General features: G+C 41.4%; 1 pseudogene; it reads right to left on the minus strand.

Moving 5' to 3' along the window:
* Nucleotides 1–5,472: 5,472 nt before the first annotated feature.
* LOC127124466 (uncharacterized) lies at nucleotides 5,473–5,572 on the minus strand (annotated as a pseudogene).
* Between the last annotated feature and the right edge of the window lie 810 nt (nucleotides 5,573–6,382).

Raw genomic sequence — 6,382 nt, forward strand, 5'->3', positions numbered from 1 at the left:
TTAAGCACATTCAAAGCAATTTTAAATGTTTTCCTGTGTAAATCATCTGCAAAAGCCACCATTATGTTCATATGCAATATGTTTTATCAAAAATTCGGACATTTTTGCAAACAAACTGATAAATGAAAAATAAAGAGGCTCTTTAACTGAATTATTCGACTCTTACTGGGGAGAAAATTTGTGCCAAGAATAGGCGAGGGTATCAGGAAGCTGATCCCTAAAAAGAGGTGATCGCTATAAAAAGAGAACTATCCTAATGGAAATGGGGATACGAGGTCCCACCGAGTTTCGACTCTGCTATGGCTCGTATGTCCTCAAGACGCTCTGCTCATCTTGCTTTCTGAAGTGGATGATTAGTCGATCTTTAACCTTCGAAGATTGCCGGATTGAATGAAACGGTGATATAACACTGATGAACACAAATCATAGTCATTCGCTTATTCTCTAACTTTTGCCTGGATCGCCCCCTTTTCGGGTTTTCAATCCATCGGGATACCCATTTTTTCCTGAGCCGCCCTTTTGGGTTTTCGACTCACCGGGTGTACTCTTTTTTATATCCCTAATTTTTGCCCGAACCTCTTTATTCTTTTTTTTTTGGTTCGTCGGGATGCCCTCTTTTTGCCTGGACTATTCTTTTTATCGTCCAGCAGGTCTATTTTATGCAAAGTATTTTTTTAACTGCGTCTGAGTTGACAGGGGACGGGAAGTCTTTGCCATCCATGGTTGTCAGCATCAGAGCTCCGCCAGAGAAAACTCATTTAACCACGTATGGACCCTCGTAGTTCGGTGTCCATTTGCCCCTATGATCTGTGTTGGGAGGAAGAAATCTTTTGAGTACCAATTCACCGACTTGATACCCCCGCGGGCGCAATTTCTGACCAAATGCTTTCTTCATTCGTCTCTGACCGAGATACGTCAATTCTGGGTACGTAGTTCCAGCATAGCACCATTTCCCGTTGGTTTGATTGATGACCAAAGCTGAATCCCCGTATACATCCAGGGTTTTAATCTGTATATTGACAGCTTCCTCAAGTCTTAGGATACAAGCTTCGTATTCGGCTTCATTGTTGGTGCAGGGAAAAGTTATTCTGGCACCAAATGGCATATGAACCCCCTTCCGGTGTGATCAACACTATACCAACTCCGCGACCATTGACGTGGACCGCCCCATCAAACATCATAACCCATTTGGATTCAGGGTCAGGCCCCTCCTCCGGGAGTGGTTCCTCTCAATCTTTCGATTTGAGAAACATGATGTCCTCATCAGGAAAGTCAAACCTCATAGGTTGGTAATCATCAATCGGTTGCTCTGTAAGACACTTCCCTTGATGGCTTTTTGTGAAGTGTATTGGATGTCATACTCTGTCAGTATCATTTGTCACCTAGTAACCTTTCCAGTAAGTGTTGGCTTTTCAAAAATATACTTGACTGGATCCATTTTTGATATCAATAGAGTCGTGTGAGTCAACATATACTGTCTTAGTCGGCGAGCAGCCCATGCCAAAGCGCGGCAAGTTTTCTCGAGCAATGAGTATCTTTGTTCACAGTCTAAACTTTTGCTAAGGTAGTATATTGCATGCTCTTTTCGACCTGACTCGTCATGCTGACCGAGCACACAACCCATTGACCTTTCTAACACAGTCAAGTACATGATCAACGGTCTTTCCTCTCGGCCTGTAGACTGGCCCCGATGTTGACGGTCTCAATCACCTCCTGATAAGGTGTAATAGCTCGGTCCTCCTGTTTCAATAATCTGGCTAACCCTTCAGGCAATTCACAATCTTCCTCAGCCCCTTCTTCGGCTTGATAGATAGGATTGTCGAAGTCATACTTGGCCATAACAGTGTCGTTAGCAGTGAGATCCGAGTGGTCGGCTCTGCATGATGGAGGATCATGCTTTACCTTAGAATGAGAGATTTTTTTTTTGAAAGAAAGGAAAAACGAAAAAGAAACATTGCCATTTTTTTTGTAAAAGTAAAAAAACTAAAAGAAAGAGAACACAAAATTGTTTGCAAAAGCTGTCCTTTATTGATGATAAAAATAATTGCGAAATGTATCTAAATGGATGGCCCTACAAATGAGCCGTTACACCTTGGGCAAAGTGCAAGACTTTATTATGCATGTAATAAAGGAAAACAATAAAAATCACTCTTTCAGCAGAGTAACCCGGACGGTTTTTTCAGACGACCAATTGTCGAGCTTTTCTCCCGGGACACACGGGCGAATCCAGCTATCTAAGTCACAGCCGCTGTCAGCCTTGTCTTCATCTACAGCATTGACGATGTGGGGAGAAACCAAACCCTCGCTGGAGAGAGTACCGACTTCATTCTTCTGAGATCCCGGAGCATACCCCAATCCAAACTTGTCTTCTTTGATGATTGGCTCCACAAATTTGCCCCAGCCTGGGCATTACCAGCCTTAACCACTTCAACAGCTTGCTTGTATGAAGAGATAGAAGTCCCGACCTTCTCAAACTCAGGTGAAAAGACAGCTTCGGGCGCGACCTCATTGATGTTTATGGCTTCGAAGCCCTGACACAGCATCTCGTGCATCTCGCCGTCCATCTCTACATACTTAAATGTAGATAGGTGGCTAACAAAAATATCCTCTTCACCACAGACAGTGACGACCTGACCTTCTAGTTCATATTTGAGCTTCTGGTGGAGGGTAGAAGTAACAGCACCGGCAGCATGAATCCAAGGCCGACCTAGCAGACAACTGTAGGCAGGCTGGATATCCATCACATAAAAGGTGCTCTTGAACACCTGCGGTCCAATCTTAACTGGCAACTCAACTTCGCCAAAAACGGCTCTCTTAGAGCCATCAAAAGCCATCACAACTAAGTTACTTGGCCTCAGGATGGTGTCATCGCAATCCAACTTCGTTAAGGCTTTCTTTGGAAGAACATTCAAAGAAGAGCCTGTATCAACCAAAACATGGGAAAGCATCACCCCTTTGCACTCCATTGTGATATGCAAGGCTTTGTTGTGATTCCTGCCCTCAGACGTCAGGTCATTATCGGTGAAACCTAGCCCCCGGTGATAACACGAAACTATATCACATTTTAAGACTTAATTCAATTAAATTATTTTATCATTTACGCTAATTTATCCCATTTCATCAGATATTATGCAGTATTTCTTTTCTATTTACATCAGGTACCCATTTTGAAGCAAAAGTGAAAAAGGGAAGAAAAGGAGGTGTAAAAAGCAACAAAAAGGAGAGAAAAGGAACCAAAGGCCAAAGCCCAGCCCAAAGCGCACAAGTCACCAATGCTGTGCCTGTGACGGACGTCACAGGACGCGTGACGAGCGTCACGCGAAGTAACCTTGTGACGGACGTCACACATGGTGTGACGGACGTCACACCAGTCCTCTATATTTTTGGCGCAAGGAACTCAACTGACCACGTTGAAGCCCACTTCCACGCACGCTTAACCCTCGGAAGCCTACTACCATGCACGCGGAAACCCTTGAAAAGTGGTTACACCAGCAGCTTATAAATAGCAGCAAATTGGGAACTTCCGGAGACACAGTTTTTGCACGCTCAATTTTGCGGAAGCTCTGCCAAATTTATTTTTCACGCCTTTGCCTATTTTTCTTCCTTTCCAGCATCGTTCACTTTATTTATTTTATTCTGCAAGCTTTGTTTTCTTTTTCCCTTGCAATTTATTTTCCCCCGTTCTTAGCTTTTAGATATTTTTCGCGTAGTAGTTTCTACACCGGAAACTACTGTGCAACTTTATACCGGATTTAACCTTACGTTATATTCGAGTTTTTTTTATTTCCTTGATTTAATTTACTGTTTAATTGAAGAATCGAAGAACAAATCCTACCGGCTTGTGGAGGAGTGTTCAAAGACCATTGTATTACGCATTCAGGTTCTTTAATAGTTATTTAATTTTTAATGTTTTATTCTACTGTTTATTTACATTGCCTGCCTGAAATGAGTCTGTGTATGCATGATAATAATAATTATTTAGTTAGCATGTCTGGCTAATTTGCCTAGGTATCGGTATGTAAAGTAAGCAGAATAAGGGGTCAAGACTAAGTCGGTCTATTCAAACTTAAAATCAGAATCAATCTTTTTATGGTCTTAACTTACAGGTTTAATAACAAGATTTTTTACAAAAGTAAAAGACATAAAGAAGTCGAAACCAACAGAGCGAGAGTTTGAGGTTTTAACTGGACAGTGTAAGTTAGTCATTAAATCTATCTCAGGGCGAGAGCAAGTTTTAGAATTAATTAAATTCTGACCTTTTTCCAAAAAATATTTTTAAAGATTGAATGTGAGGACGAGAGTTAAGCATTTAGATTTAATTGTATAACCTAAGTCAACAGAGCGAGAGTTTGAGATAAGGGTGTTTAAAACGGTCAGTATTTTCTTAAAAAGAGTTTCTGCAACTTTATTGTTTTCAAAATATGATTTTTGACTTAATTATAAGTGACAGCAACATTAACATAAGATCATGGTTCCTTCAACAGAGCGAGAGTTTGAGATAAAACCTTTAACCAATAAAGTTAGTCGAAACGATTTATTTTAAAACCGAGAGACCGACAAGGAATTGATTCCCTAGTTTTGACGAACTACATACCGATATCCGTTTTATTAATATTTAATCTAGATATTAGTTTAGCTCTTAGCTCCTTTCCCCAAACAATCAAACATTTTCACCTTAGATTTACGTAGTAACCTTAGATAACGGTACATCGATTCATAAGTCCCTGTGGGATCGATATCTTTTAAAACTACGCGATAGAACTGTGCACTTGCAGTTTGTATCCCATTCTCGACTCACCCAGTCGAGCGATCAAGTTTTTGGCGCCGTTGCCGGGGACTTTTATTCAATCGATATCGTAACTCTTCCGTTACGCTGTAGAGACTAAGGTTTCTTTTTCCTTCTATTCTTTCTTTCGTTGATTTGTATGCCACGCACTCGCTCTCAAGGCGAACCGCTCTATCTACGAATCAACGATATCGAACTATATCTCCGAGTCTTACGACGAATTCGGGAATATCGTGCTGAAAACAATCTCCCTCCTATAAACCTTCCTGATATCAAAAACATTTTTCCTTCTTTAACCGAGATGGCAGAACCAGCTCGTGCTCTTAGAGATTACGCCGCTCCATCGCAAGATGAACCGCATTCAAGTATTGCTCCTCCCGCAATCGAAGCAAACAACTTTGAACTTAAACCTTCACTGTTGCAGGCTGTGCAACAGAACCAATTCTCTGGAAATCTTACCGAAGATCCAAACCTTCATTTATCCGTATTTGTTCAATATGCTGACACTGTTAAAGCTAATGGTGTCACTTCAGAGGCAATTCGACTTCGTCTTTTTCCTTTCTCATTAAGAGATAGCGCTAGAAGATGGCTTCAATCTCTCCCTTCCAACTCAGTCACCACATGGAACGAGTTGAAGAAAGTTTTTCTTGCCCGATATTTTCCGCCAAGCAAAACAGCTATGTTAAGAGCCCAGATAAACGGATTTAAATAGAAAGACAACGAGTCTTTTTTCGAAGCATGGGAAAGATACAAAGACATGATGAGACTTTGCCCACACCATGGTTTGGAAGACTGGTTGGTAATTCACACATTTTATAATGGTCTCTTATACAATACAAGGTTAACAATAGACGCCGCTGCAGGTGGTGCACTAATGAACAAACCTTATGCTGATGCTTACCAGCTTATCGAGAGCATGGCCCAAAACCACTATCAGTGGGGAACCGAACGAACAACAGTGGAAAAACCTCAACCGAAAACTGGCATGTACGAGATAAGTAACCTTGATCACGTCAATGCAAAAGTGGATGCTTTGGTCCAGAAGATTGAAAGTTTAAACGTATCACCACCAACCGCCGTGGTTGCTATAACTCAGAATTGCGAGGTCTGTGGAATCCAAGGCCACACTCCTACGGAATGTCAACTCTTGACTGGAATCCAAACAGAGCAAGTAAACTATGCTCAAGGAAGCCCCTATTCGAATACCTATAACCCAAATTGGAAGAACCATCCAAACTTTTCATATAAGAGTAATAATGCTTTATACGCACCTGGACAGTCTCCGAATCAAACCCCATCTATACCTCCGGGATATCAGAAACCAAATCCTAACAATAATACCCCTAGAAAATCCAACTTGGAAATCATGATGGAAAACTTTATAGCTTCCCAACAACAAACCAATAAAGATTTCTTAAACCAGAACATACACACTGGCGAACAACTTAAACAACTAGCAAGCAAAGTAGATGCCTTGGCTACCCATAACAAAATGTTAGAAACCCAAATATCTCAAGTAGCTCAACAACAAGCACCTACTGCTGCACCAACTGGTACATTCCCTGGACAGCCCCAACCTAATCCGAGAAGCCAAGC

This window comes from Lathyrus oleraceus, chromosome 2, assembly GCF_024323335.1.
Source record: "Lathyrus oleraceus cultivar Zhongwan6 chromosome 2, CAAS_Psat_ZW6_1.0, whole genome shotgun sequence".
In the NCBI taxonomy this organism is placed as follows: domain Eukaryota; kingdom Viridiplantae; phylum Streptophyta; class Magnoliopsida; order Fabales; family Fabaceae; genus Lathyrus; species Lathyrus oleraceus.